Below are 25,571 nucleotides of genomic sequence, written 5' to 3' on the forward strand. Positions count from 1 at the left end.
TTCTTTGGTGAACTGTAAAGAAATACAGAAAAGAGTGTAATATTTTTCCAAATGAAAGCAAGAATAAGAGTTTCCTCCATCTGCAGAAATGATATATAAATATAGATCTTTTTATTTAATTGGGTTGTGTGTTTATTTATTTATTTTTAATTTAGTTTTGGCTGTGTTGGGTCTTCGTTGCTGCATGCGAGCTTTCTCTAGTTGCAGCTCACGAGGGCTACACTTCATTGTGGTGCACGGACTTCTCCTTGCGGTGTCTTCTCTTGTTGTGGAGCACGGGCTCTAGGTGCACGGGCTTTAGTAGTTGTGGCATGTAGGCTCAGTAGTCGTGGCGCATGGGCTTTGTTGCACTGCGGTATGTGGGATCTTCCTGGGCCAGGTATCAAACCCTTGTCCCCTGAATTGGTAGATTCTTCTTCCCGCCAGGGAAGTCCAATATAGATCCTTTTCTGCCTCTCCCCAGCTTCTGTTATTTTTACAGAAAGGTCTGATGCTATTCAGTCTACTGCATGAAGCCTTACCAGAGAAGTCTCCACAGCTGGTGCTGTTGTATTGCTGGTTCTCTGGAAGACATTTGCAAATAAATGTAGATGTGATGGATCTGAGAGGAGCCTTTCAAGTCTTTGGGATTATCCAACCCCTTCATTTTACAGTTGAGGAAACCATCATCACATCCACCCACAGAGATGGTAACATCTGTGATGGTGTCATCTTTCAGAGTTGCAAAGAGCTGGTGGAAACTTCAAGTGCAATGGAAGGCCATCTCAGAGGCAGGGAATTCGTGGTCTACATCTTTTTATCCAGACTCCATACTTGATCACTGAGCTCATTTCCTTTTAATTCCTTATTGATATCACCCTGCCAACTCAAGCCAAGTCCTCATGATTTAGAGAATCTTTATTTCTGTCTAAAGTGTATTATGTTATTGATTCATCTTGTCTTTGATTATTTGGACCATCATCTAGAATTGGAGGGAGAGAGAGAAAGTAGAAGAAGGAGGAGAAGGAGAAAAAGGGTGCGGAGTAAGATAAAGGGGAAGGGGTTTAGTGAGAGGTTAAACACTGAGATAAATGACAAAAATAGTAGCATATCTGTGCTTTTCAATTCCTCAGACATGCACTAAGCACCCACCAAGGTCATGCTGGTAGACACACAGATAAATAAGGCCAGCTCATATTCCCTGTTTTTAAGTACACAGTGGAATCCTTCTTTTACCTTATTTTTTCCACTCTATTACCAAGTCTTTTCCTCTTAGTCTCCTCCATCTTAGTAAAAGATACCATTCTATAATTAAGTACATTAGCTAAAACTCAGAGTCACCCTTGATTCCAAACTCTCCCTCACTCCCATTCCAGACTCTCATCCAGTCATCATTCTTGTGTCTCTATCGCCAAGATACAGCTTACTTTTCTCCATCCGCACTGCCATCAACCTGGGTGGATGCTATTACTTCTATATGAACCTCTAGAATGTTCTGGTTCTACTCTCCCTCCTCTGTGACCCATTCTTCCCAAAGCACCAACATGAGCTCTTAAAAACCAAATCAGATTATGTTGCCTCTTTGTTTAAAATCCTTCAGTGCAGTTTGAAATAAATGCAAATTATTTAAGGTGGCTTATGAGGTTTAGCCCCTTCCCACTCCAGCAGCCTTATCTCGATCTACTCCCCTCTTTGCTAGCAAAACTTGAGTCATACTGGGTGCCTGTCATGCCATCTGTTTCATTGTCTCTAGTTAACTTTCCGTATAAACTGTGTGATGTACATGTTAACTGACCGTGCAGCTTAGCTTCCATCTACACTCTAGGGGGCAGTTAGACAATATTTAAATCACCCTAATAAAAATGCCATGCTCTAGAAATGGCCTCAGCAATTGCTTTAAATATCAATTTCTAAATCTGCATTAAAGGATATATTAATTATTATAAACAATGTTGCAAATAACTTTTCAGTGATGAAATGAGTGATGTTCAAGATATGTGATTGGCTGGAAGGTTGTATAGCACCTCCACCTTTGCATAAATTATAAGAACCTAGCATGCCTAGTACCAGCACTTTCTAAATGACCTCCTTGTTCTAGAACTCCATTTAGCCTGTGTGCCTCCACTTAGGGGAGGACCTCGACAGAAAATTCTTGCTGTCAGAATATGCCTCTACCTCAGGGTTCACATTTCAGACAAGGTATTTGTGGGGTGTCCCGAAGGACAGAGCAAGTTGTGTGACTATCTTTCAGTGTTCTCAATAATAAATGTTTGGGCACCTGGCGGAATTTGGTTTGAGGCTTGCTTCCTTTGCAATATGCCACCTGGCACGTGGTTGTGGGAGAGCAACCATATGGCTAACCTCCTAATCTGTCTAGAGAATGCTATAGCAGTGAACAGCCAGATTGGCCTTAGGTGAGGCTCCACCACCCACAAAAATGCAGAGTTCCTTACCACTTCAGGAACTTTCCATTGCAGTTCCCTTTGCTGGGAATGCTCTCCTCCCTTGGTAGTCATCTTCTGATTTAGCTTGTTTCAACTTTAATTTTGGCTTCTCCAAGTACCTTACTTGACTGCTCTTTCTCGTAGGTGTCAGTCACTTGCCTGATTGCTCTCTCATCTGATTGATCCATCCCTGTTCTTTTCCTGTTCCACTCTGAACCAAGGGAACTTGCGCTAGCCAGATTTGGCCAAGGGGAGGCACTAGTAGAACATTGGGGTATGAGAGAGAGGGAGAAGCCAGAATACTTTTCTCTCTCGTGCTCTATCTTGGTTGGCATCTCTAATAGATAAGCCCTCGTTTCAAGTCCTGATTCCCATGGGCAGCACCCCTTCTATGATTCTAGCTTGCAGGTAGACCTGGCTTCCAGGCTCTGGTATTACCACCTCTTCCCCTTGCCCCTCCAGCCCTGGGGGTGGCAGTGGACTTCCTATGTTGCTAATGTCTGATGACTTTCATTGTTCTCTCTTCTTTCCGTCATGTGTACAACAACTCCTTGTATTAAATCCCCTCTGTTTATGATACCTGGATGACTTCTGTTTCCTGATTAAACCCTGTTCTACTGTACCCTATAGTAGCATATTACACCCCCTTGCTTTTTTTCCCCATAGTTTCTCTCAAAAGTTATAATTATTTACTTGTTTATTTGTTTACTAGCATCTTGTCTATTTCCCACATCAAACTGTGATCTCCACAAAAAGGGATAACACTTATATTTGGTCACCATCAGATCATCAATATCTTCAGAGTCCCAGGTACTCAATAATAATTAATTAAAAGAATAAATAAACCTAGTACCTGGGTTTTCAAATCCTGGATCCATGAACAACTCAGGAACATATGGATGAGCTTCAGGACATAAATAAACCTTTTGAAATTAAATAAAAATGTTTGTATGAATTTGTGTATGTGTGTTTTTCCCCTCATGGGCAAGAGTCCATAACTTTCACTAGAGTTTCAGCATATTAAGACCTGAAAATTAAGAGACAGTGCACCTAGTGGGAGAGATACACACATGAACAACTGTTATTAGAGTTTTATAATATTGATGTTAATAAAAGTACTTGGGGCACAGAGGAAGGATGAGTCTCTCCAGTGGTTCAAGCCAAAAACTGAAAAGTTATCCTTGACATCTCATTTTCTCTTATTCTTCACATCTAAATCCATCAGCAATTATATCAGTTGGCCCTACCTTCAAAACATATCCAGAATTCAATCTCTACCATCATCACCCTGGTCTAAGCCACCATTATCTTTTCTGGATGAATGAAAAAAGACTCTTGTCCTGCTGCTTCAGCTCTTCCCCTTAAATAGTCTATTCTCAACAGAGCAGCTCAAAGTCTAACAGGAGTCAGACCGTGTCACTTATTTGCTAAAAACTCTCCAGTGGTTCCCGTCTCACCCAGAGTTAAAGTCAAAGGCCTCCCAAGGTCCTCTGTGAGCCAGGTTCTTGCTGTCTTTCTCTCTCCTCATTTCCTACCTCTCTTCCCTATGGCCCAACCAATCTGCCTTGCTGCTCTTTCCTCTTCTACCACAGGGCCTTTGCTCTGGCAGTTTCCTCTGTTGGAAGGCTCTTCTCTCATACAGCCTCTTTGTTCCTTCGTCTCTTTTAGGTCTCTGCTCACACAACAAATAATGCCCCTGCTCCCCACTCTCTCTATCCTGCTCATCTTGCTTTATTTTTATCCATAGCATGGTTCACCACCTGACATACTATTTATTATATTTATGCATTTATTCTTTATCCCTTCCATCCAAACATGAACTCCAACAGGGCAAGGACATTGTTTAATTCAAGCCTGGAACAGTGCCTGACACATGGTAGATTTTCAATATATATTTGTTGAGTGAGTGTGGTGGTGGTGACCTTTAGAGAATCTTAAAAGATGAGTAGGGTTTGGAGGGGCAAAGGCGGATGGGTGATAGCAAGGGAGAAAGGTAAGTGAGAAGTATCCATCAAGGCTGGATTGGGATAGAGTCTTTTCCTCCTGAGTATGTTTTAGTTTCAGAATTTTATATTCACCCATCACCTATTTCCCCTGCACAAAGGTCTATCCTAGATAAGTTCATAACTGGATAGAGATTCTGCCTCACACACAGAATTGGCTCTATATTATTATTTGCTTAGCCCATGGGTATAAGTGGCAGAATTCAACTACTGGGCTAAAGGGATTTAGAGTTTAGTTAGCTATTGCTGTTTCAGGGTGAGTTCTTGACATACCTGATGAATAACGTAACAGGTGATTGGCTTGGGGGGACAGAAATTGATAGTAGAACTAAAGCAAGGTTAGTGAGAGGGAAGGGGAGAGAGGAGAGAGAGACAGACAGACAGACACACTGAGGCATAACAGAAACTTACTGAGGAGTTTGAGGAATTCCAGGTCATCCAATAAGTCTTTTCCAGACTCTCCCATCTGTCATCCTGAAATGCTGGTGAGATTGACTTCAAGGAACACAGTCATCTTTTGTTTTTGGAAACTGCAGGGTAAATATTACAGATCTGGAACTGTTGGCTCAAGACTTCAAAGCCTTGAATAAAGCTGCTGGATGATTTGGAAGCCACCTGGCAGGAAATCTAACTTTTGCAGTTTTTTTCCTTCCCATTCCTTAATTCCAACCTGCCTTCCCTTTCTTCCTCAACACGAAATTAGCTATTTGGATGCCATAGATGCAGTTTAGACTTGGGTACCAGCCAAGGTCATGGGGCTCAGTGTATAAGAAGTGAATGCCAGCTGTATTTCAGACAGAATTTCCAAGGCCAGAGAGGTGGAGAGAGGGGGGTATGGGCTTCCTGATCCTGGATTTTCTTCTCTCTTCTACACACACACACACACATACACAATCCCTTTCTACTTCTAATTTCCTGTTTCCAGAAAGAATGATGTGAAAACTTTCTGTCCCTTTTCTGTCTGGATTCAGTCCTGTCTTGGTCCCCTTCCCCATGGATGCACTAACTCTGCACATGAAAGTGTAAAAATAGAGAATAGTCAGTAAGGAATCAAAGAAAAAAAATAATAACTAGACCAGAGGAGTCTCCAAAAGTTAACAAGAGTTTTTGAAACCTAAATCCACACTCTGGAGGGGGGAAGTAAGTGTAATAATCTGTGAGAACCCCATTCAAACAAATATGTGATTATACTTGTCAGGAATTATATAAACATGGCTCTGATTCATGAGTTTGCTAATTATTGTCACTGTTTCCAATGTTAAAACTAAGTTCAAGGCTTTCCTCTGTATTATATGTACCAATAAACTGTATCTACCTACCTATCTGTATCTATATAATAGATACAGATATAGTCTATTTATATAATGGCTCAGTGTTTGCACTCTTTGTCAGTGTACATTCGACATGCCTGCACCTTGGTGTGACCTACAATCAGTCTTAATTTCTGCCTTCTAAATGCTTAAATTTAGTTCTGTTCTTTTTGGTGTTGAACATTATACCATGGTATTCCAAAACATGATCCCAATAAAAATCTGCCTAGGTTGAAAAACTAAAATGAAAACAAAGAATAGACTTAAGATATTCATCCTAATTAGTTTAATGGAGCCCCTCCTTGTGAATCATTGTAAATATCATATTTGACCTAGGGTGCCTGGTCCATATACCTTACTCCCTTTAAAGCCTTAAAAACATTTAAGTAGTGGATTTATAAACATGAATCATTCACTCACCAAGTACTTTCTGAGTATCTGCTATGTACCAGGAACGATGTCAGACTCTGAAGATACAGAGTAAAAGAAATGCAGTCTTTGCCTCAAGGAATTCAAACCACTAAGAGGAATCTAGCAACAGCAGTCTGAAGAGATGGGTGCTGTGAGTAGTAGGCTCAGGATATGGTGGGAGCCTCCAGGAAGTGTGCCTGACCTCCAAGATATTCTCTGGGGAAGGTATCCTGGAGGAGGTGATGAAGTTTTTAAAGATTAGCAGGACTTAGCCGGGTAGAGGGGATGGAGTGGGAGGTCTGAGAAAGTGTATTCAGAGAGTGTTTTTCAGTCTCCCCAGGAAGATTTGTGCTACTGAGATTCTGTGCTTGGAATCTCCAGGGTGAGGGTGCAGAGAGTAGCAAGACGGTAAAAAACAACATCTTAAAAGGTTAAAAAGAAAACCCAGGTATGTTGTAAGCTAGAGGTTACTATGATCAAGACTGCATTTTGGAAAGATCTTTTCTTCTTTAACTCCAACTCATCATCATCTCAAGAACTGGGTTCACGTTTTACCAGTTAACATTCATAGCTCCTGAAGAAATGACTTTAATAAGTCATTAATTTAATAATTAGATTCTTTAGAATAATAAGCACCAATGTAAAAAAGAACCCAGACCAACTAGAACTGTTGGGTACAACACATCTTAATTTTCAGAGGTAGAACCAATGTTATCACTACCAGATGTCAATTGACTCATTAGAGTTGGTGAATTTTTTTAAATTAATTTTTATTGGAGTGTAGTTGATTTACAATGTTGCCTCAGTTTCTGCTGTACAGAAAAGTGGATCAGCTACACATATGGGTTGGTGAACTTTTAAGTGTTGACAGGGTTTTAAAGTCCTTGGTAGTGTACTGCTAAGAGATGGTGGTCTTCAGGGATTTTGACAAGCTCTAGAGTAGATGGTCATTTTTGGCTCTGCCCTTGGAGGGGGGATAGCAGATGGAAGAATAAGAGGAAGAAACCTTACCAGAATGACCTCAGGGATAGGCCATGTGCCATGTTGGGGGTGGAGAACCTTGTTTGGATCCAGCCTGGAGGCTTGGCTTGGCGTTAAGTGGAGGTCTCTGGAGTGAAAGGCAGAAACCCAGGTCCTCTACTTACTAACCAAGAGTCTTTCCCTGTGCCTCTGTCTCCTCATCTGTAAAATGATGATACTTACCAAGCCTACCACTTGGGTCTATGTGAGAATTAAATATAAGTTAGTATGTATCCAACACGTAGACCCATGCATGCATCTAGTAGGCGTTCCATAAATGTTAGTGATTGTCATGCTGTGTTGTTCCCATCATAAGTTAAGTGAAACACCTGGCATATAATTAAATGTAGTAAGCATTAATTTCCTGTCTCATTCAATATGAAGAAAATAGATACAGGGTGAGAGGTATGATGGAAAGAAAGTGGTCCAGGAAGTAGGGGGCTGGGCTGGACAGCCTATTGATGACCCGCTCAGTTCTGAATCTGTGACTCTCTAAGCAGGAATAGAGGCTTGTCTGTGGTATGTGAGTCTTCAGTTATTACTCTGTGGGGCCCCTGCCCAGCCCGTGGGAGACACACAAATTGAAACTCTGCCTCCTGGAAAATTGCACCCTTGCCAAGGCTGAGAAATTGCTCTGTGTCACCCTGTTTCCCGTTGGCCTCAGACCTTCTTCTTCAATCCAAATGTATTTGCATTGTTCTCCAAGGCTTACTGAGGCTAGAGGGGATTCTGTGTAATCCCTGAGCTGGTTTCCTCTGATTTGAAACACACGCATGCATGCACACGCATGCATGAACTTCATTCTCACCAGAGTCCCAGGAGGTGAAAAGTCCATTTTAGTATGTGCCAGGTTTAGGCTCCAAGGAGCCCTGAGATTTCTCCGTTAGCACAATGGACTGATTGTGCAGGCTTGTTTCAGTCCAGTGGCAGGTCGGCAGGCCAACTGAAAGCTCATCTTGAACAACCACCTCAAACCTTAAACCCAAACACCACGGCTGCCCTCCTGGAACCAGGTCTGTTTTCCTAGAATATCTGGTTACAGTATTGTAGAAATGAGCAACCTTATTATCAATAGTGTTTCTGAGAACCCGGCATTCTTTTAGAAAATGCTACCTCTCCAGGGCTGGCAAGAGCTGCAAAGCAAACACATTCTCTCACCTGCCACCCTCTCCCTCAGGCATCACCCAGCTGAATCCAAAAGCCCAGCTTAACAGAAACGAACACCAAGCTCAATATCTCCTAAGGAGCTGGGATCCTGGGTGATGGAAGGAGGGAGTGGTATCTCTTTCCCCAAAAGTCTTAAAGAATCAGAGAGTTTTTACTTGTGCTGAGTTAGCATCACAGTATTAGTGAGAATATTAGATGACACCCTAGGTTTTATTTCTCAGTTTTAGGCTTGTATTCATTGTGTAATCTTCAACAAAGTATTAAAAATTTCCAAGCCTCAGTTTCTTCACCTGTAAAATAGTGTTAATTATTGTGAGGATCAAATGAAATAATGCATAGGGAAATGTCTTGCAAATTAGAAAGTCTTCAACGTTTAAAAAGAATTGTCTATTCCTCTTAATATGATCTTTCTTAATGTCTATGTATGGGAATACTTGGAACTTTCTTATCTCTCTTCATCTAGATTACAAACACTTGAGAGTTTTAGAGGACAAAAATTAATTTGAAATAAATTAAAAACACTGGTCTTGACACAATGGTGAGCACAGAATGGTCATAAAATACACGTATGAAGGAAAGTTTAAACTATGTTGTTCGTTATCTATTTAAGAAGGTAGGGAACTATGTACTGAGTTTTTAAAAATTCCAGGGCTTCCCTGATGGCGCAGTGGCTGAGAGTCCGCCTGCCGATGCAGGGGACACGGGTTTGTGCCCCGGTCCGGGAGGATCCTGTATGCCGCGGAGCAGCTGGACCCATGAGCCATGGCCGCTGAGCCTGCGCGTCCAGAGCCTGTGCTCCGTAACGGGAGAGGCCACAACAGTGAGAGGCCCACGTAGCGAAAAAAAAAAGAAAAATCGAAATATTTATCTATATCTTTATCTCATGTATCTATATGCCATCTATCTATCAACTATCTATCTATCTATCTATCTATCTATCTATCACCTATCTTTCGTGCATGTTTCTTTATCTGCAAAGTACGAGTATCAGCTCCTTTCTTGTTTTTAAGGCAGCTCAGTGGTTTGTATAGAGATGGGGACTCTTCACTGAAGTACCATTCAAGGGTCCTGCTCCTTACTAGCTGTGATGTAATCACATTACCTAACTTCTCTGAGCTTCAGCTATGGCATCAGTAAGTTGGGTCAATGTTTACCTTACCAGTTTGTGGTGAGGATGCAATGGGATAACATATGCAAAGCATACTTTATCATTCCTGACACTTAGTACACATTCAATACAAGTTTGCCCTTCTACCAACATGATAAATGGGAGAGGAGGAGGGAAGGAAGTGACAGACATATGTGGGGATGACACATACAGCAGGAGTCCAAGGATGAAGGGAATGTCTTTAATGGTCTTTCTAGAATATAGACCAGCCCAATGCTGAGGTAAGCCTAAGGGTACAAATACGATGAAATCTGAGCTTTGACTCTGAGTATATACTCCCATTTCAATGAGATACCTGTGGTCACTCAAGATTGACTTCTTGAGTGGAGGAGACCCATTCAAGAGATACCAATCAGCCTGTCCAAGGAAACAGTTGAAGTTCTGACTTCAGGAAGGTTAGGAACTGAGATAAGCAATAGGAAACATGATAAACATCTTTTCTTTCTCCACTTTCTCCCTAGGTGATACTACCAAGTCTCAGAGTTTCAAATATCATCTATATGCTGATGACCCCAAACATTTGTATCTCCACCCCAGACATGGTTCCCAAACTTTAGGCTTATAAATTCATTTGTCTGCTCTATATTTATCCTTGTATATGTATTTTATATCTATACCTACACCTATATCTACATCTGGATCTGGATCTAGATCTAGATAATGACTTTAAAAAGTGCAAAGCTCAATTTCTGGTCTTCCTCCCTCTCTTCCTGTATCACTTTCTCCTAACATCTTTTGGATCTCATAATTGGTTCCATGTATTATTATATAAATTTTTAAAGGAAGCATTAATATAGAAATAAATGAAATCTCAAGGACTATGCTAAGTACTGGGAAAATAGAATAAAATAAAGGATAGTCCCTGCCCTCAAAGGGCTCACTAAGTAGTAGGGGAGACAGTACATTGTCCTGAAGGTATTCTTTCACACATCTCAATGTTGTAATGTATGCTGTAGGACAGAGAGGACTGGGAGATGTCCTCAGAGTGATACTGAGGAGATGACATTTTGAGCTGCTTCCTGAAAGATGATGAAGAGGTTGCTCGTTATTGTAGTGTTGCTGTTCTCAATTAGTTAATCTCGACCTATTTGAGAGGGTTACGCATACCCACCCCAGAGATTAACTTTGGCCATGTGACTTGTATTTGCCACATGGAATGTGAGCAGAAATGTAGGCTACGTTTGAGCAGAAGCCTTAAAAGGCATCACCAGGGTCTGTTGCTCTTTTTCTTCTTTTGCAAGAATAATATGTTCCAGGGAGGGGCTTCTCCTTCAGCCAGGATCTCAGAATTAAGAAGATCCATGGAAAAGAGCTACAGCTGCCATGAAGGTCAGTGAGAAATAAGACTTTGTTGTTGTAAGCTACTGAGATTTTTGGGTAGTTTATAGCTGCAACATAAAGGACTAAAGCTGGCTAATAAAAATATTGGTACCAGAACTGGAGTGCAACAGCAAACCTACAATGTGCACCTTTGGCTTCCAGGTTAAGTGTTACACAGCAAGGAAACTTCTTGGTGACTCTCTTATTCAGTGCAGAAACATTCGGTAAAACTGTTACTTGCAGTATCTGGGAAGGTGGCAGATTATGTTCCTGTATAAGATACTTGTGTCTATATCTCTGTATCTCTCTCTCTATCATCTATCTGTCCATCTTATACAAAAATGTGTGTGTAGATATGTATATACACACACATGCATATGTATATATATTCTGTGTGACAAACCGCCCCAAGGCTCAGTGGTATACAAAAGTAAGCATTTATTTCTTATTCACGTGTCTGCAAGTTGTCTGGGGATCATTTGATCTAAACTGGGCTTGGCACCAGCTATATGTTAATTTTGTCTACTCTATGTTTCTCCAGATCCTCAGAACAGTGGCTAAGTGAGCCATGTTCTTCTTGGGATGAAAAGTAGGAGCAGAGAGATATAATCCTCCCATGGAGTGGGTAGGGGAGGCAGTAGGTATGAGCTAAAGCATGATACGATCTACCTGTGTACCTAGTGAACTTGTGGCTTTGGGTGAAAAAAAGCATGGAAATTATAGTCACATATGCTGTTTTATTTGTGGCTCAACATTTAGTAGCTGCATGCCTTGGGCAAGTCACAATTTTTCTAAATTTCAGTTTCCCCATTTGAAAAAATAGTGAAAAACAAACCAGTATTTTTTGCAACGAATGGAAATTCCAGCTAGCTCAAATAAAGGTAGTTATTGGATGATGGTGTTTCTCATCAGAAACATTTTGTGGTATCCAAGGGAAACTCAACTCTAACTAGGACTTAGAACTGAGGAATCGGAGCCCCGGGGACCCTCTGTGTCCTGCAGACCTTTAGTCATTTATTCTGTCATTAATGTGCCTCAGCTGAACCCCGTGTGTCTGTTTCGCTTCTAATGAAATTTAGTTACATGTGTATTTGTGTATAGACACACATGTATTATAATCTCATTACACACACTCTCTCAACCCTTTTTCTGATGATAAGAATAGAATTCATTTTGTTCCCTGGAAAGAAGAGGAAGCAGAGATAAAAAGAGAACTGTTCGACACCCAAGTCTTCAGTAGAATTGACTAAAAATAAGATGTTTGACTCGAGAATATTTTTTCCTAAAAATGTGTCAAGTGGTGGCATTTCAAATTTGGATTAGTGTGAGATGAAACAGAAGTAGTACCTGCCAGGAGATTAGCCACAGCAGGGGACCATGAATACACAAACCCCGAGAAAATAACATGTTATGCTGGGAGCTTTGGGCTTTGGGGGAGTTTAAGTGAAGTTTTCCTAAATTTGATTAGCACTAGCCCAGATGGAGGCAGCCAGGTTCCCCCTTCTGGGCTCTGCACTTCAGAGGCCCCCTTTCTGGCTCTCCTCCAACGGTGCCCCTCCCTGTGGACTAAGGAGTTTGCAGAGTTGGGGATATGCACATCTGGAACCCAAACCCTTCTGGATTCATGGGACCTGGAATCTCCTATCCTACTCGTCCCAAGCTGGTTTCCTAGCCAGCTTGCCCAGGTCCCTCTGGAGAGTAAATCACCTCACCAGAGTGTATATTTCTGGGCCAGAGGAGTGGCCAAGGAATTTGGTTTGCAAGGATGCGGATGGAAGTTGGGTGTTAGACCCTAGGATGCCCATATTCACACGTGTGAGCCCCTCCTGGTGCTGGATGGAGCTTGGGATGAAAGAGAAAAGGATTAGCCCAGGAGCCTCCATTGGTACTCTTACCCTAGTTCCTGAAAATCTGAGAAGAAAGCTTATCTCTGCAGGAGAGGGTGACCTGAGCTGACATTCCATGTAGCATAAGGTATGCCTTGGGTAAACCTGTCCTGAGAATTAACCACAAACCTCCTCCCTAACTGATATAGTAATGAAGCAGCAAGAAAAATTCACCTACAATTTTAATTTTCAAAACTCATTATGCATTACGATCTTGTAAGAAAAATATTTCATACGCAGCCACCTGTAAAGTGAAATAGGCTAAAGGCTTGGTTCTCACACAAGGCAATAATTTCTCCATTTGGAATCTTAGCAATGTTCTCTCCTCAGAAAGTTTATAGAGCTTATATCCTGCCTGTTCTCCTTTAATAAAGAAATGTTAAATATTTTAAAATAAACTTTCTTTAATGAGCCAGAAATACATGTCCTCCAGGTCTTTTGCTTCTTTAAACATCCTGAGGGTTATAAAATCCTCTGGGTTCGACTGAATGCTGTGTCAGGAGTGTGCCTGACTTGCTTGGTTTGGGGGGTTCTCTCTGGTTTGCAGGGCACAGATGGGGTGGGGAGAAGATTCCAGGCATCGCTGTTCCCTTATTTGTGTCTGTTGTCTATCTACATTTTTTCCTGATGCTTGACAGAATAAACTGAATGATTTCTGACTTCTGTGCTTACTTTTCTTCGCCTTGAGAGATTTAAACTCCCCACCATGTGTCCGCTGTTCACATAGGACTCTTCAAGTACAAAGCAGTTTTAAACCTCATGTCTCCACTATCCCTCGCCCCTCAGGAGGAATGCACTCCTAGCCTGCAGAGAGGAAAGGGCACTGAATCCAGATGGCTGGATTGCAAGTCCACAGCCCTTCATCTACTAACTGTGTAATGCTGAGCAAGTCAATCAAAAATGCTCCTATTAAAAAGAAGCCAGGCATTCACTTACTCCTTCAAAAATTACTTACCCAAGACAATTATGTGTTAGGCAGCATGAGAGGCACCAGGAAACAAAGATGAAATGCCCAGGTAAACAGAGAGTGAGCAATTACTTTGTGACTTCTATACTTGAATAGATTAGTAACACCTGCCTTTTCTCCCTCCCAGGCAAGTTGTGAGGGTCAAATGTGCAGATGTTCTAACTGTGCTCTATAGACAGAAGCAATCAATTATTGGGGAATAGGAGAGTGATGGAAAAAGACCTTATTTCAGAGGTTTACACATAGTTGGTATGCAATAATGCTCTGAGTTAAGTGTATCCGCCTTTTCAGTATTTATAATCGTTTGTTTTTTGCAATCACTTCACAACTTCCTTTAAAAATATATGCAGGAGAAAACCAAGGTTGAAGTGAATTTCAACAAAGTTTTTTCTGCTAATTTGAAAATAGGATCCCCCTGGGGTATTGCAAAACTGGGCTTGGGACCTCAGTCTTGGAATAAGTGGATGATCTTTCACATTCAGAGGAGAGGAAAGAAACAGGAGATCTCCAGTCTAACAACAGAGATCATTGTACACTGGTGGAGCAATTGGGTCAAGAGTTAAAATCAGAATAATCTGAATACAAATCATAAACTAGAAAAAGGAAATCTTCCATCGCTACAAACTCCTTGAGCCACTGACTGGAATTACAGATACTGCTGTTATCTCAGCAGAAATGTATTAAGACCATATGTAAAGATAAATATTCTGGTTGGAGCAAGGTAGGAAAACAGAAAGCAAAGAGCAAATCCGTGGGATACCTCATGGACTGCTGTGTTTTCACCCACACTAAAGAATACTCAGAACCATAGGAGGTTTATATCCTGTTCACCCTTTCATTTGCTCATTTATTCAATAAATATTTATTGAGTGCCTGGTGTGGGCTGGGACTTCAGAAGGAAGCAAAATCTGGCATAGTCCCTGCCTTCATGTGTGCTAATAAAAGACACAGACATTAATCAAATAGTCACACAAACTCATCCACAGTTGTGATGGTGATTGCTGTGAAGAAGAAGTGTATGGTACAAAGGGAGACTGTATGAAAAGATTTGACCTCGTAAAGGAAGACACAATACGGTCCCCGGAGGAAATAATGCTTGACCTCCGCTTCCATCATCACATCTCCTTCTCTGTCTCTTCTGCTGTTCTCTCCCATCTTTAAGGGTCCCTTGTGATTACATTAGACCCACCTGAATCACCCATGATAATCTTACCATCTCAAGGTCCTTAATTGAATCACATTGGCAAAGTCCCTTTTGATACGTAAGGTAACATATTCACAGGTTTTGGGGGATGTGGACATCTTTGGGAGTCATTATTCTGCTGGTAACACCAGAACATCTGTATTTAAACCTGAGGAGGAATTAGAGAAAAAGTGGTATATGAAAAGACATTGGCAGCCTTGGACAACTGGAGATTGTAGCTTAACTGTATCAGGCTCAGCCAAAGAAAGTGGATGGAAGGTAAGCTCTCAGCAGTAGTGCTGAGGAAATGAGAGGCAGTGCCCAAAACTTAATGCCTGAATGAAATGTTTATGGTGTATAAGCCTGGTCCACTCCAAAGGCAAATAAAATTCCTGATAATCCAAGGGATTTGTGAATTTGAAAGTACATGGGTTCCGGCACTATGCCTTGCTGTGTCTGTAGCAGGACTGCCTATGACAATCCCGGGGTGTTGTTTCTCTAAATGCATCACCCCTGTCCTTGGAAAGAGTCTGGTTTCCTGCTCTTTTGGAGGCTCCAAGTATGTGCTGTTTATTAGCATCACCATCCACCCCCTCACACTCACCTCTTCCCCAAAGAATCTAAAGTGCTTTAATCATATTGTATGTTTCCCTAGTAGAATTTTTCCAGTTCCAGTTTTTCCAGTTTGCTTTTATGGTCATATATTTTTTTCTTCCCTCTTCACTTTCCTTAGGCATAAAACATAACCACCCCACCTCTGGTACTGGACACATACTAGGAAAACTCAAGGGGCTTTAGTAACAGAAATCAAGGGAGACTAGAGAGAAGAGATACTGCCTCCACCTCTCAGGCCTGTTAGGCTAAGTGGACAGCTGCTGTTGGCAGTGTTGTGCACATGTAGACACAAGACCACCTCTCTGCCACTCTACCACCCACAGAGTTCAAGCTCTCTCCAGTTCCATGCATAATACCTTCCCAAGGATTCAGGGCTATGAGAAGATGGAGTAAATGTAGAAGATTCCATGAATCGCCTGGGGCTTTTCTTGGAAGTCTTCCTAAACCAAACAGAGACATCGCAGTAAAGAAGCACTGAGAGGGATTTAAACCATCATCATCAGGACCTTCCCAAATTCATTGTGGAACCATAGGTCTAATTTATTTTCCTTCTAAAAGTCATGTTTTTCTTTTCTTTCCCTTTGGAGCTTCCATACTTTAGCATGAACTGATTTATTCTTTGGGAAGAGGGGAATATCTGAACACCTGAATAGGAGCTGAAATCCTCTGAGAGTCTGTTTTCTCACTTGTAGAGACTGAGTTTAGAGCTTGGAAGAGGTTGATGTTTCTTCCCTTTGCCACCTCTTTGCAGGGTATGAGAGAGAGAGACCCCTCCCATTCTCATGGTCTGTAAGAGTCAGATAATCATGCCCTATCTCAAGAGAGATGATGTATGATAATGTATTAAAGCACTTATAAGATACTTGGCATCCAAAAAGCTTTTAATAAATGTCCAATAAGAGGCAGGAAAATGGTGATGATGATGATGATAATGATGACTCTTCAGTTGTTCTAACCTTCCCTTCTCATGGGGTTCTCAAGCTTTAAAAAGACGAGGACACTTAGAAAAACTCCTAGTCCTTTTCCCAAACTTTGCTCTATTGATAAATAAAATCCTAGCAACTTACACTGCCCCTTACTAAACTGGCTTACATACAACATTTTTCTCAAGTTCAACTTCAGTTCTCTGTTACATCTTTGCTGGTCTCTCTCAGTTATCATCTCTAAGTGACTATCTGGCTGCTATGGGGGTTGTTACTTGTAGAGTATGATACCCTGGGTAGTAACTCTAGAGACTTAGAGAATTCTCTAACTTATACTTCTTTAGATCCCACCACATTCCTCCCAAAGCACTCCTTTCAAAATGTGAGCTGTTAAACATGTTGAGAAGTTCTGGCTTAAATCATCAGGTCACACATTTCCCTTCCTCTCATAGGTTGGACAGTTCTGAGTGGGCTGTGAAGATGATCTGCTAAATGTTCTCCTGCTCCCTGAATAACCAAGTTGATTAGAGACAGACCAGTGTCTCAGATTTTCCTGAAGGCCTCTTCATGACCCTTCTGCTTTTTCATGCCTTGTCCCCAAAGAGGTCTTTCCCATCTTTCCCAGAGGGTCTAAATGCTCATTTACAAGACTCACAGAGGGAAGGAAGAAAAAGAACACCGAGAAGATGGTTCATTGCTCAATGCATCCCCTGACAACAGATCCCCAGCTTCCCCCTCTGTGTAGCCCATAAACTGCTCTGTAAAAATTAAAAAGCGTGAATTTACAGGGGCCAAAAGGAGGCGGAAGGTGAAGACCCATCTCCAACCAACAGGTCAGGCATACTGATGAAGCAGGAATATAAGGCCTTGCCAATATCTGGCCAATAAAATATCTTCTCTGCCTTTCCAGATCCTTGACCATTTCTTTCCCACACAAAACTAAGTTGGGGCACAAATGAAGGGGAAGTTCAACAAAAAAGAAACAAAATAAAGTAAAATACCCAGTGTGCACTGGCCTTTTATGGGAACATTTGGGTGACAACGGCCTCCCTCCTGAGCCCTTTATTTCTCTGTGGATCCCTTGACCATCTTGCGTGCTTAAGCTTAACCTCCTGATTTTTCATTTCAGGGAAGCTTCAGTTGGTTACTAGCAAAAACTGTTGCCAAAATAGTTTCATCTGGAAATGGAAGTCCAAGGCCCTGCAGAAACGGGGATGACTGGACGAATCCTGTGGGTAGTAGAAGAGATACAGGAGGGGGTTTGGGAAACAAGGCTGGGGTATCCTGGCTTTGTGACTTTGACAGGTCACTTTAACCTCTCTGAATCTCAGCTGCCTCATCCCTAAAAGGAAGAGAGTGAGGCTGAAATGGATCTTGAGATTTTTTTGTCTGATATTCTCTAGTTCTTAAGTAGGTCTGAGACTCAGGGAAGAAAAGGATGGATTGGTAGGACAAGCATCATGGGACAATATGGGACTGAAGTTAACTAGGCTCGACCTTCTGAATGACCAAATGTTACCTGAATTTTGTCCATTTATCTAACTCTGGCCAAGAGTTAGATAAATGGACAAATTTATCCTTCTAATTTTTTAGAAGGATAATTCTAAAAAATTGGAAATCCTTCTAATTTTTTGAGTTTGAGACAAAAAGTGAGAACAAGAGCCAGAAAGAGATGAGAGAGAGAGAGAGAGAGAGAGAGAGAGAGAGAGAGAGAGAGATTGATTTTAAGAATGAATACATCTCGGTTGGGTAAGAGGAATAACTATGGTGGAGATATCAAATACTGGGGCAGACAGAATTATGATAACATTCCTTGGTTTCTTGTTTGAGGATAAAAAGTGTCTTCTCTATACCTTAAGGATGTAGCCACACAAACCTCCCAAAGAGGCAATGTATTTGATTTACCGTCAATCATTGTGTGGCATGTTGCATCTATGGGGCTGAGAGGTAGAGGGAGTTCAGATGAGTACTTGTTTGGGTAGTGAGTTGCTGTAGAGTCATCTGCCAGTAACCTGGATTTGGTAAAAACAGGTATGCCATCCCCTAGGTTAGAGCCCCTGAAACCAGAGAAAGTTGGACTAGATAATCTCTGAGGCCCAGAAAATAGAAGTAATTTTTCTAAGGTCACACAACTTGTTAGTCGGTGGTCTGGAATTCATACCCATGTTACTTCACTCATTTTCGAATAGATGTCAAATGTACCATATTCTGGGCTGAATGCTGTGTGCTTTGGTCTCTTGACACCCTGCCTAATTGTCTTCCCAACAGGTCATGACAACTTGATTCTTACTGAATGCACAAAATCGGCAAAGCCATACATTTCCTTCATTGCCAAATTTTCCTCCTTTTGTTAAGATAATAGAATGGAAGAAAAAGCATAGATGATAGATCTTTTCTATTTGGAATGAGAGTAGTGATTGTGGGTTTGGATGCAATCTCTATAAATATTCTATAAATACTCCCAAGTAGCCTGAGCTGCTTCATCTAGGCCTACTTTACCAACAAAGCAGCCTGACGTGCTTGGCAGACAAGTTGTGGGGTGTGGTCTTAGAGCCTGGGGAACATATTCAGAGGGGATATGCAAGTCTGAGCCTTGGAGAAGTGATTCAGAAAGAGTAAACCTTTGCACTAATGCCCAGTAAGTCAAAGCTGTTCTATAAATAATATTTATTTCACCTTCATGCAGTCTTGAGTTTAGAGGTTATATATTTTCTTGCTCTTATTCAGTTTCTTCCTTGGTTATATATGACTTCTCCACCCAAAAAGGGCTTTTGAGTTTCCAATATATACATCTGGAGGGTGGTTGGGTATATGTATGTGAGTCTGTTGAGGGGAGGGTGTCCTAGCCTTGTTATTTAGGGTAGATGGGGCTGGATGAGGTCAGCTGGGTTTTTGAGAGTTCAGGTCAAGGCTCCAGCTGGCAGGGTGCAGTCACATCCTCCAAGCTTACCAGCCAAGTGCATGCTCTTCTGCAAGTCACTGAGCTGAAGATAAACATGGAGCCCATAAGAGCTTTTTCACTTGATGTCCTCTATTACATGTTCCACACTTTAAATTCCTTTGCTTCACTTCTGTATTCTTCTGGATCATTCAGAACAAACATTGAAGTAGAAAAAATAAAAGCAAACTGCCGTCTTCTATCCTTCCCATCCTTTCTGAGCGACTCACTTCCATTGGAATAATTAATCTTAATCAGGATGGTATGACAGCAGAAAAAAGACATCCACAGTGAGGTCCTTTGGTGTCAAAGACGTGGTGAGGCAAACAGCTCCTTCCTCTGGGCTGCAGTGGGGGCAATGTGGAACAATTTGGTTGTTTTAAAAATAGCATTTTGCAAAATTAGAGCTGCCTTTACCTGTAGGATAAGTAGCAGGTTAGGGGTTGTGAAATGCCTGTGCTAAACACCAAGTGTGAGAAGGCCCTTTTTTTTTTTTTTTTTTTTTTTTGGTGGTACGCGGGCCTGTCACTCTTGCGGCCTCTCCCGTTGCAGAGCACAGGCTCTGAACGCGCAGGCCCAGCAGCCATGGCTCACGGGCCCAGACGCTCTGCGGCATGTGGGATCTTCCCGGACCGGGACACGAACCCGTGTCCCCTGTATCGGCAGGCGGACTCTCAACCACTGAGCCACCAGGGAAGCCGAGAAGGCACTTTTAACAGTGTTGGCTGGAAGGTGATACAGGCCACCAGGCCCAAACAATCAATGCTACCTTCTCCAGAGGAGATTGAGGACAAACAATTCCTTATGTTTGCCCTGGTGTCTTTCTCCATAGAACTCAGAGCTTCCACTGATGTATGCTTAACTGTTACCCTCACTTTCTGACAGGTGCAGTTACTCATCTCCTCTCCTCTGCCCATCTCCTGTTTTGTTTTTCTCTGCATGTGCCACACTTTCCAACAAGCCACAGGTACATCTGGTACAGTAGAAAGGCTGTGGTCAACAGAGTGTACTTCTTGGAGATGGCTTAGCAAGTCCTGCAATGACCAGGAGGAACCACTTCATCACCTAAAGAATGTGGTCACATCTTTTAATTTGCAATTAACTGGTTGAGTCTTCATTAGCAAGACTTCTCTTTTGAGATACAAGAACTCCAGGGATATAGTCCAAAGTGCACAGTCCTGTTTCCAGATACAGGGCTGAGAGAGAACTTGAGTGTACAGTCCATTCAATTGTGGATGCATGTTGTTTCAGCTCCTTCCATGAGTGCTTTTGTTAAAAGCTGCCCTGATACAGACTACTAAGGCTGTAGCCATACCATTGTGGACCCAGATATGAACACTGCCAGTAATTTCAAGGCCACACATGGACACCCAGGTTCTAGCCACAGTGATCCACAATGTGAGGTGGTGAGGTCATTGTGGTGGTGGTGTTGGGGGAGGGGTTAGTAGAAGGGCTTCCATTTCATTCAGGGTGAATTCTGTCTTTTGGGGTTATGATCTCCTTTCATTCTAGAAGATCTTAGTTGGGACCATCCCAATCCTCCTGATGTTCTGTGTTGGTCTGTTCAGGCCATTATAACAGAATACTATGTCCGTGTGGCTTAAACAACAGATATTTGTTTCTTGCAGTTCTGGAGGTAGAGAAGTCCAAGATCAAGGCACTGGCAGATCCAGTGTCTGATGAGGGCTGTCTTTTCATTGTATCCTCACAGGTGGAGAGCTGAGATAGAGGAAGCTCTCTGTGTCTCTTCTAAAGTCACTAATCCCATTTATGATGGCACCACCTAATAATCTAATTACCTCCCCAAAGCCCCACCTCCTAATACCATCACTTTGGGAGTTAGAATTTCAATACATGAATTTGGGGGGCACACAACATTCAGTCCATAGTATGTTGTAATAATGTCTCTCTCCCAAGGAGCTCTTCAGCCCTTTGTGAATTTGCCTTTCTCCTCTGCACCTACTGTGAAATGTATTAGACTGTCTTTTTTTTTAACATCTTTATTGGAGTATAATTGCTTTGCAATGTTTTGTTAGTTTCTGCTGTATAACAAAGTGAATCAACTATATGTATAACATATATCCCCATATCCCGTCCCTCTTGTGCCTCCCTCCCACCCTCCCTATCCCACCCCTTTAGGTGGCCACAAAGCACAGAGTTGATCTCCCTGTGCTATGCACCTGCTTCCCACTAGCTATCTATTTTACATTTGGTAGCATATATGTGTCAATGCTACTCTTTGGGAGGAAGTGAGAAAATGTTAGACTGTTTTTACACTCTTTCCCTAAAGCCATGGGTGCCTGCTGACCTTACATTCACAAAACTAAGGGAAGTCACTCCAGTTGCTCTCCCTATGGTCTGCTCCCCAGTGCCTTGCTACCTTATCTTCCAGATAAAGAATCTGACCTAATTATTTTCTGTATTCTGTCTCATTGGGCACACTCTTCTACTGGGATAAGAAAGAAAATATTCCTTGATCAAATGTGCTCCAGGGCATCCAACAGCCCCTGATTGTATTAACGAGTCATTGGCATGAGAACAGAAGTCATAATATAAGAGCAAACATCCCTCCATAATGGGTGTGCCATTCAGGGTCTTCAGGTTTCTGTTGACAATACATTTCCCAAAGTCTGTTGTCATTTATAACTCAGACATTTTTTTTAAACCATTTAAAAAAATTGAATTCTAGTTAATTTCAGTTGTATGGCAAAGTAATTCTGTTCCATTAAATATATACATATATATAATGGAACTGAATCACTTATATATTATTAAATTACATAATATATAACTTTTCAGATTCTGTTCCATTATAGGTTGTTACAAGATACTGAATATAGTTCCCTGTGCTCTACAGTAGGTCTTTGTTGTTTATCTATTTTGTATATAGTAGTATGTATATGTTAATCTCAAACTCCTAATTTATGCCCCCTCATCCCCTTTGGTAACCATAAATCTGTTTTCTATATCTGTGAGGCTATTTCTGTTTTGTAAATAAGTTCATTTGTCTCATTTATTTAGATTCCACATATAAGTGATATCATATAATATGTCTTTGTCTGACTTACTTCACTTAATATGATAATCTCTAGGTCTATCCATGTTGCCATGTTGCTGCAAATGGAAGTATTTCATTATTGCATTCTTTTTATGGTTGAGTAATAGTCCATTGTGTGTGTGTGTGTGTGTGTGTATATCTATATCTATATCTATATCTATATCTATATATATATATCTCATACCTTCTTTATCCATTCATCTGTCGACAATTAGGTTGCTTCCATGTCTTAGCTACTGTAAATAGTGCTGCTGTGAACATTGAGGTGCATGTATCTTTTCGAATTAGAGTTTTCTCCAGATATATGCCCAGGAGCAGGATTACTGGATCATATGGCTGAACTAATTTACATTCCCACCAACAGTGTAAGAGGGTTCCTTTTTCTCCACACCCTCTCCAAAATTTATGATCTGTAGACTTTTTAATCATGGTCATTCTGACTGGTGTGAGGTGGTACCTCATTGTATTGATAGTTTTGATTTGCATTTCTCTAATAATTAGTGATCTTGAGCATCTTTTCATTTGCCTGTTGGCCATCTGTATATCTTCTTTGGAGAAATGTCTATTTAGTACAACACTGACATTTCTTGAGCACCAATACTATTCTAGGCACTTATCTGAGGTACTGTAGTACATGGATGGAAAATATATGATCTACCTACAATAATTATGTCATCAAGTAAGGGAGGGCCAAGATACATGCATAAGGAACTGTATTATAAAGTAAAAAGTGATAGGTTTGTGTACCCTAGAAAACAGAACCAGAAACCACAAAAAGTATTGTGCTACCTTTTTACCAGAGAGTGAGAACCCAGGAAAGGAGGAATGAGGATGGGGAAGGAAAGGAGAACAATTACAAGGGAATGTTACCAAGCTGGACACCACTGGGTAATAAGTGTCTCTAATTTCTCAGTCTCATAGGACTGTCTTCCTAGAGACCTGTGAACTACTGGGTCTCAGGGAAGTGCATGGTAGATGGGGAAGTTATTCACTTGCTCCTGTTTCCCATTAGTCAAAGCTTCATGTATATCCCACTGGGTTTAATGCTTCAGAAGCGACAAGGATGTGTCAAAATGGAAAGCAAGAGGTTCAGAACACGGACATGAAAAAAGTCACTGTCATTTTGTACTCATATGCAGTTGGCCCAAGACCACACAGAGCTGCTTGCTTCAGTGGCAGCTGGGTCAACAAGGGCCCATGAAGCACCTGAGCATTGTATGTGTGTGTCGGTGGGGGAAGCGGGGATGGAGGGTGGGGGAAAATCTCAGGTGATGCATAAGGGGAACTTAATCTAGTAACATAAGTCAGGTCCAAATAAAGTGCTTTGGGGATTGAGAGAAGGAGTTGTTCCTTAAAAGTGGTGTTGGGGACAGGAAGTTGAGGGATGATTTTTGGAGAAGCTGGATCTTATGTGAGACTTTGCAGATGGGTGGGATTTGGGGGTATATAGATATGGGGTGGGGCTGGATGGAAAGGGCATCCCACAAAAAGGAGATCCTGATTGTAGGGACCTAGAAAGATGGTACTGAGGATGCATGGAGAAAAGTGCAGGGCTCGGTCTGGCCAGGGGATAGAAAATGTGAAGGGATGTTGAGGGATAAGGCTGAAAATGTAGATGGGCAGCTGGTAGAGCCAGGTGGAGGAGTTTTGATTGGAATGCTTTGACAGCGGGAGCCATTGCAATAAAGTTTTATCTTTCATTTATTTATTTATTTATTTTTTTGCGGTACGCGGGCCTCTCACTGTTGTGGCCTCTCCCGTTGTGGAGCACAGGCTCCAGATGCGCAGGCCCAGCAGCCATGTCTCACGGGCCCAGCCGCTCTGCGGCATGTGGGATCTTCCCGGACTGGGGCACGAACCCGTGTGCCCTGCATCGGCAGGCGGACTCTCAACCACTGCGCCACCAGGGAAGCCCTGCAATAAAGTTTTAATTCAGGAATTTGAGTCTCTCTTCTTCACTAATTCTGTTCTATATAATCATCTGCTGTGCACATAATGGCATTTTGAGCAAGAGTATGGTGGACATGTCTTCTGGGATTTCAGAGATCCATGGAATATTTTTAAAAGCTCAGTATACTGAGCTTTAAATTTTTCGGGGGAAGATGTTAAAACTTGAAACACACAGTAGTCAAGATTCTTAGTTTTCCTGGTTTATTTACTGAGCCCAGGTGTGGACCTGGCTCAGGCATGGGCTGAAGTTGGAGCTCGGATGATGTGCTCAGGACTCTGCACTCTGCCTCAGGACTGTCCATTCTCCCATCTGGGATTCAGTTTCAGAAAAGTGCCCCAATGGTGGTGATAAGAGTCATCAGTGGCTCCTGGGGAAATAGAATGTTCCATAACAAAAGAGGGATTCCGGCTAGAAGATGTGAAAATGGAAAAAGGACGGATCTATCCCTGGTATCAGAAATATATTTTCTCTTTTGTAATTAGAGCTTGGTTCTTGGAGTTGGTGATGTAGAGCACAGGGGTGGAAAATAGCCATTATTACTTGTTTTTTTAAGCTGCCTGGGACAGGACAGCTTAGATTCAATGTCTGAACTCACTGAAAGAAGTCCTTTGATTCTTGTCAAAAAAGGGAATCATAGCCTCGCCCTACATTCAGTGATGAGCTGTCAACATGTTTCAGCTCTTCATCTTCTACAGAATTGAAGTGGGAAGCTTTCCCCCTCAGTATTCCATGATGAGTACCCAGGACTGGAACATGGCCTTGATTACCCAGGGTTCTGAAAGGGATCTTAAGCTCTTGTATCAAAGCAGTAGACTTAAAAAAAGAATTCTCCTAGAGAATGAAAGATGGCATCTCAGCATTTTGGGTTTTTGTTTCTCTCTTTCTCCCTCCTACTTGAATTAACATGAACTCAAAACCAGATCTTAGAGTGGAATTGGCTGCCACATAATTTAGACATGTTTGCGTAACATTCAGAAAATAATTCAATAAGAATAGGTTTTTCTTGGAATTTATCACTGCCTGGTAAATTAGAGCCCAAACACAACAACTTCGTGTTAAAAAGGCATGCAACCCAGCAAATGGAAATGACAGTGACAGAGAGAAAGGAAACCCAAGCAGCCAGTCGCCTTTCATTATCCATGATGGTGTGAAGAAGAAATAGAAAACATGAGGCAGAAGCAGGGACAAACACAGCTTGCGTTTCAGACTCCCCATTTTCTCCAGGACT

This window comes from Mesoplodon mirus (assembly GCF_964341445.2).
Source record: "Mesoplodon mirus genome assembly, chromosome: 8".
Classification (NCBI taxonomy): domain Eukaryota; kingdom Metazoa; phylum Chordata; class Mammalia; order Artiodactyla; family Ziphiidae; genus Mesoplodon; species Mesoplodon mirus.